The sequence below is a fragment of the Anomalospiza imberbis genome, chromosome 6 (assembly GCF_031753505.1).
Source record: "Anomalospiza imberbis isolate Cuckoo-Finch-1a 21T00152 chromosome 6, ASM3175350v1, whole genome shotgun sequence".
In the NCBI taxonomy this organism is placed as follows: domain Eukaryota; kingdom Metazoa; phylum Chordata; class Aves; order Passeriformes; family Viduidae; genus Anomalospiza; species Anomalospiza imberbis.
This window is the reverse complement of record NC_089686.1, coordinates 32,244,417-32,257,678: the sequence shown is the minus strand read 5'-3', so window position 1 is coordinate 32,257,678 and position 13,262 is coordinate 32,244,417.

The window sequence follows — 13,262 nt, the reverse complement described above, 5'->3', positions numbered from 1 at the left end:
AAGTGTCATATCATTAATTTTTGTGCTGCCTGTGGTTTAATGCAGGCCTCCAGTCCTGTCAATATGTTTTGGTTTTTGTCTTTCCAGTTATTTTTGCATTGTATTTAACTTCTTTTTCATATATCCAGGAGTTGGTCTTCACTGTGATGAATTTCAACTTAGTTTTTTGTATACAAGACTGTTTATAAGGTAGAGCAGTTGCATCTTAACGTGGTTTTAACCAACTTTGCTAAGGTAAGTGAAGACCAAGAATCTGATATAACTGCACAGAGCAAGCCAGCAAGTCTTGGAAGTTACTGTCAGTATTAGAACATTTATTACAGGAGTACTCAAGTACTCAAGAATATTCTTTAAACATTTGTAGACTTATATTATTCAATTGCAAGGGTGGAAAATAGAGGCATGAAGAAAGGTCTTGACAGTAAGATTTTTAAAAACTGCCAGTTCAAAATTGATGTTGCTGCAGAACAGCCTTGGATGTATTGGCCAAATGTAAACTATTTGCTTCCTAAGAATGTCTGATTTCCTGCAATGGTAAAGCTGTCCAAACTTGAAGGCCATTTGGAAAGTTTTGTCCAAAGGAACCTATCTGAAAACATCAAGCCAAGGCATAAGCAAGGCATAAGCTGGAATGTAATTTGAGTGTCTGTATCTAGGAGTACATACTATCTTATGTCTTGGCAAAAGGTCTGAAGTAAAATACACAGCCTTGCAGCTATGCTTAACTCTGACACAGTACTAACCGGTAGCGTCTCTGCACCACAGATGTGCATGTCTAGCTGGCTCAGTCTGTGAGTAGCGTTAATACAAGACTATCTCCATTGTTCATTTAGGCAAACACTGAATCTTTGTTCTCAGTCTTTTCCTCAACAGGTAGACAAAGCACTGTACTGCCTTACATTGGCAGCCTAACATTTTTTTGTTGATAAAAGTAAAGATTTGAGGATTCCAGCTGCAATTTTCACTCAGAAATTTTTAACTACCTGTAGTTCCTCAGTGCAGAGTGGTGCCAAATGTACTTATTAAAAGTGTAATTCTTCAATGCAGAATCTCCTTTAGATTGCTGACTGCTGCATGCAATTGTGCACATCCAGTATCTTTGCACACATTCTCAGGCATGTACAGATTTAAATGATACCATTCTTAATCCAAAGTACCTGTCCTTTCTGGACACTGTGGATTCTATCTTTCTGCTTTTCTCTTTCATTGCTAAATTACTGATTGAGAAACAACTCTCAAACTTTACTAAGTTTATCTCTGAGAAACTGTACATTTCAGTATATGTATTCTCCTCTTATGGCTCTTCCTACAAACATGCTTCATATGCTAAAGAAGCCTAAAAAACAAATGTTGGCTTTGTAGCTTTGAACAATTTTTTATCATGCTAAAGACAGGATAGTATTCAACATACAGATGCAAGAAAATGGAAACTGCTAGAACATGTTTCAGAGTATGACCAATAGTCACAAACCAGGAAAAGGTACAGCCTCCAATTCACTTGTAGAAACATAAGCAGATAAGGTATATGCATATTGAATGTAATAATGCATCTATCTCAGGGAGAGATAAACATTATTTCTGCTTTTAGATAAAAATAGACCAAAAAAAATCAGGAAGATGTAGATGTTTAGTAGCTTCTGGACTTCATAACTCTGCATGTAGCTTTTCAGTTCATATGCTAGAAACTTGCCCCTTCAGTGTTGCTGAATAAATCACTCAGTGTTGCTTTGTGTTTGAGGTTTTATTTCTGAGCCAGTGATAACCCACACAAAATAGCCATTCTATGAACAAGTAGGAAGACATGTTTAATCAGAGCTTTCAGGAGTTAGAAACTATAAAGGCAGTGGAATGTGGTATGTAGATTGGCATGTAAAGGTAGGCAACTTCCTTTTTTTTTTTTTTTTGTTGGAAGGTGTTATTTGAGGTCAGGTAGCCCATGTAGGCTGAAGGGGAAAAAAGAAAAAAAAGCATAAATAAAATCCCCATTGCCTATGATATGTTAAGGAATGGGGTGTTTGTGGAGAAATTCTCCGGGCAGAGCAAGTCTTGATTTTGGAGGCAAGCATCTAAATATATGAACTTAAACTAGAAACAGGACATTCTGCATGGTTTTCTGCACCCCAACATGCCTGACCATAAGGTTGTGAGAGAGGTTTAGCTTTAACAGATTGGAATGTGCCAGTAGTCAGAGGTTGAGGTTGCTGTCCCAGTTATGACCATGATTTTGGGACCTAGCCCTGAATGAGCTAGCTGCTATTGACTGCATTATGATCCACATATTTTTCACGTGTAGTAGATTGTAAGTCAAAACACTCTTGTTCTTCTTTAAGGACATACTCAATAAGGGGAATATTGGTAGCCACAGCATGTTTTGATGGAAAGGAAACACGACTTTTCTTCATTAAAAAGAGACATTCTGTGTCTTGAACTTCTTCATATATAAACAAGATACTAGTATATTAATAGGTTAAAGAGGACTGTATAACTGAATACATAAAAACAAAATGCAGAAAGTATGTATATAAAGGTTATGGGGTTTTTAGTTGGTATATAAATTCTAACCACCAAAGGGAAATTCTGACAGGGTTTATAATACATGTATTGATATGTTTATGGAGGGAATGTTAGCTAATGTATGGTAATCCAAATGCTTTTAGAATTTGTTGGCTTATTTCTTTCTCCTGTAAAGCTGCCTTATGGACACTAGCTTGTAGTTGTTTCATCATGCAAGGATGTTAGCGACACCATGAGTATTTTAATTTGTTTCCTTTTTATAGCTAAAGCAATTTTATAATTGCAAAACTCCTTTTTAATTACCATTGTTATTTCTGCAGTTGGAAGCTCACCCTGTTGTGGAATGTTGGTTTTGTTCTTGATTCTTTGCCTTCCCAGCTTGTATAATTCTGCATAAGCAATTATTAAAATGTAAACTTGTCTAGCAACAAACAACCACAGAAATTTCCACATAAAGATGAGTAACTGTAGAGCCAAGTAGGAAGTGAAAAATTCGAACTTTGAAGGGAAAAAGGAAAGGAAGAGAACATTTATAAATACACTTTGGTGGGAGTACAAAGGATGAACAGCCTTCCTATCTGGACCTTGCCCTTCACTTGCTTTGGTTGCCCTGTAGAAGCCAAATCAGTTTTTCATTCCTCAGATCACCCATCAATGAGGTCCACAGCACAAATTATAGGATAGCTATGAAATACATACACCATATCAAAAGTACAATACTGTAATGAATTCAGAGCATTAAAAAAATTATATCTCTGTCAAATAATACATTGCCTAGATAGATTCCACCAGACTTCAATTTATCCATCTCAGTCAGAAGCCAGCAGGAAATAGGAGGTAATGTGTTGTACTAGTTCACTAGAAAAGTGCTTCAAAAATAATTTGAGGAAATGCACAAGGAAAATGTAGTGATTTTTTTCTGATGGATAGGTTTTGTCCTTCTGTTAGAGCTATATTGTGACTCTCTTCTGGTCCATTCATGCCTGCAGTCCTACACTCAATTTATTGAAACTATAAAGAAATACTTGTTTTCTCAGGATTTGCAACCAAACAGAATACATTTCCAAGAGTTACAAAGAGGTTTCACATCTAAAATGTTCAAATAAATCTCCATGACAATCTCCAGTCATGAGAATGCATAACCAAAATACCATAAAAGCCATTTTACTAAAGGAAAAAAATCAAAACTGAAGTTTTATGTAGTGGAGATTCTTCACAGTGGTGAGAGTTGGCACATGCAATGGTATTAGGAAAGGAGAATAAGCATGCCCAGTATAAAGTATTTAGAATGACTAGGCTTTTAATTTTGTTTGTAATTTCAAAGATTAGCTAATCTTCACACAGAAAGGGAAAGAAAAGCCATCTTTTTTTTATTAAATTATTTTGGGAAAAACAACTACTTTAAATTTTCTTCATTTCTGTGCCTGAGTACAAATAAATACCTGACTGTATAGGTAGTCTGGGAATGGTACAAGTACAGCATGTACTTACAGGGTGTGCATGGTAAAAATGCACTTTATGAACTGTCTATAGGCACAGTATTAATTTAATGAATACTGTCAGCTAGAGTGTTAAGTGCAGTCTGCTTACTGAAACATTTGGAATCTGTGCTGCTGGGAATGTGACCTAAAAATGTTGCCTTTAAACTTTTACATAACCTCATCTTGACCTGGCTGCATTTCAGCTGAAGTTTTCAACAGTCAGTAACTTACACTGTTTCATGTGAGCAGCAGGGAAGACTTCAGACTGAGGGACAGCAAGTTGAGAAATTAATTGTCTAAAAAAGGGAGGAGGAAAATGATGGAATGAGGAAAACATGAGAACAGAATTGCTGTGAAACTTGGTGACGATGACAATAAGATTGTTCTTATTGTTTGGTTTTACCCTGTGCCCCATAAAACTTTAATCCAGTCATGTGGGGAAAGGAAAGTAGATTACTGTACAAATTATTCATGCAAAAGAACATACACTAGAACACACTTTTTTAGCAAAAGTGTTTGGGATCAGTGCTCAGGATGTGCAGAATAGGAACGAATATTTGGTTTGTAAAAGACCTCAGAAAGAAATACTAAATAATCCTCTTGAGATGGGAGGAGAATCACTGTTAGTATGAGTGTGTCATATCATCTGAAGAGTAGTGGTTACTTGTGTGTTGCAATGGCCAGAAAAACCAACAGTTGCTCTGTTGCTGGAGAACAATACTGGTAATTTTTCCTCTGGTGGTGGTCTTTTAAATTTTTTGTCTCTTGTCTGGTTTAGAATATGGTACTATCTCTGATAATTTGTTTGAGGAGAAAATGTATCTGCAAAAATCGATACTCTGCAGTCATATGAAATCATTAACAGTTTTTTTCCTACAAAACCCCTCAGTCAACCCAGATTTTCATTTTGGCACAAATTCAATCATTAATTGGGTTTTGTTGCCGTTAGTAAATTGAGCAAGATAGTATTATGCTTTTTGAGGCAGGGTTATTGTTCCAAATAAAAGTCTGTTTTGAAGTTCTATTTGGGTCAGAAGTTGGTAACCATTCAAAGGAGATGGGAACACATAAAATGAGGAAAGATTGTAAAAGTAAAAAATCTCTAAAATGATTGAAGCATCTTAGCTTGACAAGAGGTTTGTCTAAGAGAAAATTTCTCTAACTTTTTCATCTGTACCTTTTGGTAAAAGAAGACTTCAAACATTGGTCAACCTCAGTTTTTTGGGGGGCATTTTGCTGTAGCATTGATTCTCTAATATGATTTACAACTGTAATCCAGTGACTTTAAAAAGCAGAGAGAAACTAAAGGTCAACGTATTTTCTGACGATGAAAATTTTGGCTCTAAAGTTCTTCTAGGTAATTTTGGCAAATGTCTGTCGTCTAGAGTGCCACACTTATCTATATGTTATTTGTATGACCTGGATAATAAAGGGAAGCCTTTGCAGTGTCTTTTACAATATCATTGACCTTAGTTAGCCAGAAATAAACTGAAAAATACACGCTGACAAATATTATGATTTATCACTCCATATGACAAGATAAATGATCTTTTATTTTTTTCTTCAGCATGTAGTTTTTGATAACCTTGTGATGGACAAAATGCTATCCTTCAGTTAAGTCATCATATTGCCAGTCGAAAATCTCCTTGCAGCAAAAGCCCTTTGTGAATGCTGCTCACTTGGAAATTTCTAAATGCTTCTTCTAAGTATTTTCTCTAGGTGAATTAAGACAAGGTGTCTCGATCTCTTTCCTAGATGGGATTTTAGAGCAGAGGCCCAGTGTGACATTCTGAACCAGCTGAGCATTTATGCTTTAAGTGCATGACAATTACATGTGGCTTTTGACATTGAACAGCAAGGAAACTTGGCTTTTATCCCTATTAAAGAAAGTGATATATTCTGATGATAGACTCAGAAGTAAAACAACCTCAACTACGTATTTAGACAGGCAGGGAAGACTGGTGCAGGATCTTACTCTGGTCAAAATGAAGTCTAAATAATTCGAATCACAAAATGGCATGTAAAGTAAAGATTTTCTTGGTGAGGTGCCAAAGATATCATGACTGAGATTTCCATGGCTGGGAAAAAGGCAAAATTCAATCCTGTGGCTTTTTTTTTTTCTGTCTTCAGTGTATATATAAATTATGGTGGCATTTCTGGAGCCTTAAGCTTTCTGTATTCCAAAATTCTTCAGGATGTGTGTGTTCTCAAACACACACATATGCACAACTGGCTACTCACCCTCCAGAAGAATCAACACAGCATGTCACGCCAGTCTGGCAGGATTACGTTCATTAGATGTTCATTTTTGCTCCTGACCTTTACCCACCCCCTCTCCTTTAATTTTCATTGTGAAGAAACAGCTTTAATAGCGGGATTATTTCTGGATTAGTTGACCTCTTTAGCATATTGTCTATGGGCCTGTTTACCTTGCAAGAATCAATGAGCCTGATCTGAGTCCCATAACAATGTCACAGAGCACAATGGCCCAGAATGAGCAGTAGGCAGAGAAACTCAGGACTATTAGCCTGGCATAGGAAATGGCAATGGTCAAAGGCTTCTGGCAGGTTATTTGAGCTGGCAAGAGATTGAGAGCTGATGCCAGAAAACCCCACAGAGACCAATTTCAGAAAAAAATCAGAATGGCCTGCCTGAGGAAACTACTGTGTCCATCTGTCCTGTGCTAGATACTGAGAGTAATCCAAATGTCTACTCCAAGTGGTTTTGAAAAGCAGAAGAAAATTGCTTTCCAAGGTGCACTGTCCAGTTATTGAATGTGGATGATGGGAGATATGGTCTTCAGCACAACTGAGAACAGTGTAAAACTCTTAGGCATATCCCCTTCTGATCTGCCAGATCCCAGCTCCTGGGCCTAGAGGACCTCACTGGAAATTTATATAATGGATAGTTTTCAATGTGGAGACCTCAATATGGAGAGAGGTTTATTTTAAGTTTTGATAACAACTGCAGAAATGTATATATCTTTATTTGGCACATTTATCCCATTTCTTTTCTGGGTGGCTGTTTAAATTTTTAGGCTGAATCATTTCCTGTATTCATCGTGTGGGTCTTTTTTCCTTTTATTTTTTTTCTTTGCTGGGAAATGTGCAAAAGGCCTACTGCTCAGTCAGGATCTTGCATCTCTCCTCCTTTCTGTCTTTGAATGCTTACTCCAAGTATTGTGATTTGTCAACTAATTTAAAGTTAGATTCTAATGTTTTAACTTCCCCTTCAAAATAGTCACTTGCAGTCATGAGTAAGAGCCTCCTATCAGCCTACTGTTTTTTACCTTGGGAAGTGAAAATACCAATTTCTAGCATGGCAGATGGCAACTGTTAGTTAGGCACTGAATTTTCTTTTGCTTTTTTTCTGTCCAAATGTCAAACAAACCAAACTTATTTCATTTTCTCCCAGTGTGGATGTTTTGGAGAGGCTATTTGGACTTGCATTTGACCACAGTACTCTTGGCAGGCTTATAATAGACCTATAAACTCTCCAGTTGTGAGCGGCTGTTGGATGAAAGCATTAGTTTAAAGAATAGTTTCAGGGTATTCGTAGGAAATTCTGAAAGTCCTCTAACCCAATAGATTTTCACACAGTGGGTTTTGCATCACTGTCACATTTTCTCCCATGATTTCCCCATTTAGTCCACTTGAGTATGAATCTTATTAACATATCTTTGTTTATAATTGTCTTCAAGGCAAGAATGTGGAAGAATTACAATTCCAGAATGTTTTAAGTCCAAATTACATTAGCAAAGAAAAGTCTGGAAAACGAGGAGGAAAATCAACACTGAGGAAGAAAGGAAAACTGTTAACAAGATGGGGAAGAGGACAAGACTCCTAGAGAGCTTTTGCTGAGCCCTTCCAGTCTCAGCCCGCTCCTCTGGACTTCCTCAACATGACTCTTTGCTGATATGCAGGTGTGGAGGAAGGATGAGGAGTATTTAAAGCACAGAGTGAAATTCATCACTCCAAGCCACTTGAAATCTCCCACTCATTATTATGAGCTTTTAATCAGGATCTGTCTCTACTGCAGGCTCCTGAGTGAACTTCCACTTCTGAACAGAATAGGAGGCTTTGTTTTAGGCCAGCACATTGTAGTGAATCACTCTTCCATTTTTTGCAGCATGCACAGTAGAGCTGTTTGTTCTAGAAATGAACCTAAACATTAAATGCCAGATTCAAATTCAGCCTTTCCTTTCGTTCAGTGATTTTCTCTGATGGATGCACCAAATGCCATAACTAGTATCCTTTATGCCATAACTAGTATCTGTCCCTCTCTGTCTCTGGAAAAGTGATGTTCTTGACTAGCACTGCCATTGTGCCTATCACAGAGAAATTCAAAAGTCACATTTTAAAAAGTCTTCATTTTTTCCCAAGGAAATGAAAACCACACTTTACCCCTTCCTTCCCTGGTCAAAAAATCTATTATGAACTGCTGTCTTAAATTGATTTCAATCCTGTATGAGGGGCATTATCAGGCAGGACTTTGGGGCATTTTCAGTTTGCAGGCTAGTTGTTTACTAAATTTTATAGTGTCTGCCTTTTCTTTGAGAACAAACTAAAGCTAGGATTTTGAGTGTGCTGGAAATTTATTGCATCTGGCAGCTGCAAAACAGTGATTCTCAGCCAATGTGTTTATGAAAGAAGGAGGAGAAGAAAAAGTTACCAAGTGTATGGTAATAAATAGCATGGTTCCAGTGTTGTCCTTTGTCAAGCAACTGCTACAGTATATGGCATACATGAACAAGCCTTCAGCTGATATTAAACTTCTGCAAAAGGTTGGAAAGACCTGTCTCTTCTTGAACTTTTCTGACCTTATCTATAGCTGGGTTGATTAATTTCTTGTTCATTTGCGATTTTGCTCTAGCAACTAGATAATGTATTTTATTTCAGTGAATCTGCTAATTTTGCTTCTTGGCAAAGTAACAGAAAATTTCCCTCAGAATTTCTGAAGAGATAACATTTTTGTGTGATGGGATCAGGGCACATTGCCCCTTTGAGCCAAGTCTACCAGTGGCAGAAATACAATCTGGCCCATCTGAACCAACATATCTCCTGTGCTGATCTTGGGTACAGGTACCAAAATCAAAGCAAGAGCTTCATTAAAAAAAAAAAAAAAAAAAAAAAAAAACAAAAAAAAAAACCTAAAGAAAACTTTCTACAGACAGCATCTCATAAACCTCTAGTGAGTCCCTGGCATCTTTAAGGCACTTCAGTCAGACTCCAAAGGGAACCAGTGCTTCTTACTTCAAGCTTTTCTTTTTCTCCTTGCTTATCAACTCATCAGACTTCAATAATCTTTCAAAAAGTCAAACTTGCACATTCCTTGAGAGTGGGGCTGGGAGAAAGCATTTGCACAGTGCAGTTGTCCTGGTTCCATCCAGGGCAGGGTTAATTTTTGCTGTAGCCCGGAGGGGCATGGCCAGGACCCAGAGGTGATTCTGTACCACCTCTGGGTACATCATTGCCAGGGGTGGAGAGTCTCTTATGAGGAGAAGTGTTTTGTTCCAGTCAAGTAAGCATGGCAGAGGGAGCATTTGGGTAGTGCCGGTTCTGAGCTGGAAGGAGAGGTCAGGGTGGCGTGGCTGTGGTCAGGTCAGGCTCCACACTGAGCATTTTGCATGTGAATCACTTTATTACTTTTGTACAATTTTTTTATTAATATTGCTGCTCTTACCATTAATTATTTTATCCTGTTGCTGTTTCCAGTAAGTTATTCTTATCTCAACCTGTGATCTTTACCTTTTGTGCCTCTAACTTTCCTCTCCATCCTGCCACAGGGCAGATGGGGCGGGAGAGTGAGTGAGCAGCAGCATGGCTGGGAGAGGCTCAGTGGAAGCACTAAATGAGGGAGTACCATTTCTAAACCATCACAGTAGTCCATTCGTAATTTAGTTGCTGAGATAGGGAGAAGAAATGTTGCAATTGAAAATAACATGTGAAAATTTTCTTTTTAAATTTCCTTTCATTTATGCAATGCCAGATATATACATTTCAAATCCTTTGCAAATCATCAGTAGCCTAGTGTCTACACCAAACATGGGCTGAAGGTTTAAATAAATAAGCACATTGCTCTGAAATGCTGCTTAAAATATTTTGCTTTCTTGCGTAGTTTTATGGTAACTTTCAGGTTAGATTACTCACTCAGGGTATTTTTTTCTGTTTCTCAATCTATGGTATGTGTCTGCTTACTTTTAAACAAATGTTAAAGCTGTTAACGATCAGTCAGACGCCAGTGCAAAAGTTCAAGTCCTGAAATGTTAATTTCTTTCTCTCTGTCTATTGTCACTTTAAGTGGACTGAGGAAGTCTATAGTTAGTTATTGCTGTTTCTCAGTGAAACTTTAAAGCCTAAATGCATTCAGCTGCATTGAGTGAGGCTCAGAAGGACTGGTGTCCTGACAGGGTTTTAGATGGAAGCTATTTTAAAGTTAATTGGCTCCTTGGCTTGTTAAGGTTAAATGTATATACATTGACATATATGAAATAGGATTGTTATATCCAGAACTGAAAGGATCACATGCTTCATTGTATCAGAACGGAGTATTGGGAAATGATGAACTCATTGCAAAATCTCTGCAATTATAAAAAGTAGAAGAAATTTATAGAAGACTATAGAAGTTTAATAGTGTTATTCCATTCTGATATATAGAATTTAACTTACATTTTTAGTATCCTGGAGGAAAGAATGTTTTTCTTTTTTTGTCATTCAAAAGGGCTTCTAGAATGCATTAATGCAAATCTTTAGAATGGATTAATACAAGTGTTCAATATGTATTCATGAATCCTTGCTTCCCAAAGAGTTAATAAACCTATTTCCAGATTACATTCTCTCTGTATGACAGCAACATTTTAATTTCATGGCACAAAGTCATCTTTCAACATCACCATAATGCTAAGATTATTAATCTTCTTTGTTTTAGAATACTGCATTATATATCTATAAAAAAATCAGGCAATGGCTTCCATAAAGCTCAACAGGTGACCCTGAATTCTGGTACTCCCATGAATAGGGACAGGCCTTTGGAAAACCAAATGAACACCACAAAACTGAGCTTTCTGAAAACAGGAATTTTTCAACAAGTCTGGTAACTAAAAGAACTTTACTTAAACCCCCTAAAGTCCTTCTGCCTGCCAAAAATCCTCCCACTTCAGATTCCCACAAACTGAAAGTAGGAAATAATTTCAAAATTTTTATCTATAAGAAACTTTACTGATTTACTTAAATGTTGCAGAACCAAATACCCTTCCAATACAAATGAAGGGACATGTAAAAATATTTTCTATTAAAATCCACACTAAATGGATTGTTGTACCTGCTTCCCAGCATAATGCAAAGCCTTGCTTCTGGTTTTACTTTTAAAATTCCTAATCCTCTAAAACATGAAAATTCAAGTCTAATTTTTATTATACACCTGAGACTGAAAATGCACAGGCATCACTTCCCTTTTTAATGCAGCGTGCTTTAAAGCAAGTGTTCTAAAAATAATTTGCTTTGACCTCTGAAAATCAGTGATAAGCTCCCAGATGACTGATTCACCTAATATCTTTGGGGACTACAGGTATGAAACTAAAATGGAATAGGAATCCAATGGGTGCTGCCCTGTCCTTTGACACTGCTTTAAAACAGTGCTTTTTGTACCGCTAAGACATTTTTCCCTTGGGGTTAAAAGAATTTTTCTTCTGATTTTAAACAAAAGCATGATCTCAATTATTTGGCAAGTCCTTAAAGATGTTATTCTGCACTTAAGAAGAAGAAAGTAATGATTCTGGTGGCTTTTTGGGGTTTTTTTTCCCAGTTTACCATGACTAACTCATGAGCACAATCCCTTCATGAAATGTTAACGCTCAGTAAAATGCATTATTTAATATGAGTGTATAATGGAAAAATGTCCTTACTATGCAATGATAGACAGTGCTACCATCTTCCATACCATCTGTCTGCCTCCTCTAGCATAATGAATCAACTCCTGAATGATTCAAAGATACTTTATAGAAAAGCCTGAGCCATCCTAGAAGAAATATAATTTGATAATATCAGAAGTTATTTTGTCTTAATTAGTTGATATATGCTCAAAATTACTTTTAGAAAATCGAAATAAACCCCCCAACTTTGGATTTTCCTTACTACTCAGGTCACGTATAATTTCTAAAAGCATACCAGGATAATTTTGAACAAATGAAGAATCACTAAAAACAGCATGATAAAGGATACTGGAAAACTTTTCCCATCTAAAGGATGGAAAAAACCCAATGCAAGAAAACTATGCTTTTTGCCTGCTTAGCATCCCATCATCTGCAGAGCATGTCAGTAATCTGTGAAGCAGCTGACCTTGTCCCATGGTACACTATAGAGCTTGGTGGAACTGCAGTCCAAGGCTCTGCTCTTTGCTCCTAGGTTGGCTTTGTGCTCAGTTTCTTGGTGCTCTGCATTACATCCTTGGCCAATTCAGCAGCAATATTACACATGCTCATGAGGGAACCTCTGAGCAGCCTTTCTTGCTGGGAAGGATAAGCTGCCTCATATGGGACCTTGCATGTGGGAGGAGTACACAAAAGGATAGGATGATTCAGAGTCCTTAGAGAACCAAAATATAGCAGCAGATTGACTATTGAGGCTCTGTCTGGGCAAACTGGGTTTGATTCCTGATGTGGCAGTGCAAAACTGCAGCAAGCACGTTGATGATCTTCCCATCAGAGTTGCATTTTACTTCCAGCCTTTACAGTGCTAAGAGGCTGCAAGGCTGTTTTTTGTTGGAGGGCAGATAAGAACAAACATGCCAAAGCCAAATTTTGGTGCAACCTAATTACCATAGTAGCTGCTTGTTTTTATGGTAAAATGTTTGGGTTAGTTGTCTTTTTTTTTTGGAAGAATATTTTTTAAATTAAAAGATCTATATGCTTTTAATGAAAAATAAGTACTAATAGGGCACGTAAATCTTTCCATGTAATGCTTTGACATTTGCAGTTCAACCTCAGCCTTGTGTCAGCTCACACTTCCAAGACATGAATATCTATAATATCATGAAAAAGTAGATAAAGTTACAGATTTTCTTGAGGACATTCAATGTCAAGAGGCTTATTTAAAGTTCAGACAGGAATTTCAGGAAAACTCAAGTATCTTCTGGCCCAGTAAATTCCTACTTGCTCTTGAGTCAACCCAATCTTTCGTAACGCCTCATATTTCTGAAAAAAGCTGTCAATGAACAATATCTGCTTGCACCAGTGCCCATTTTCTGTAAAGAACTTCTGTTTGTTGCTTT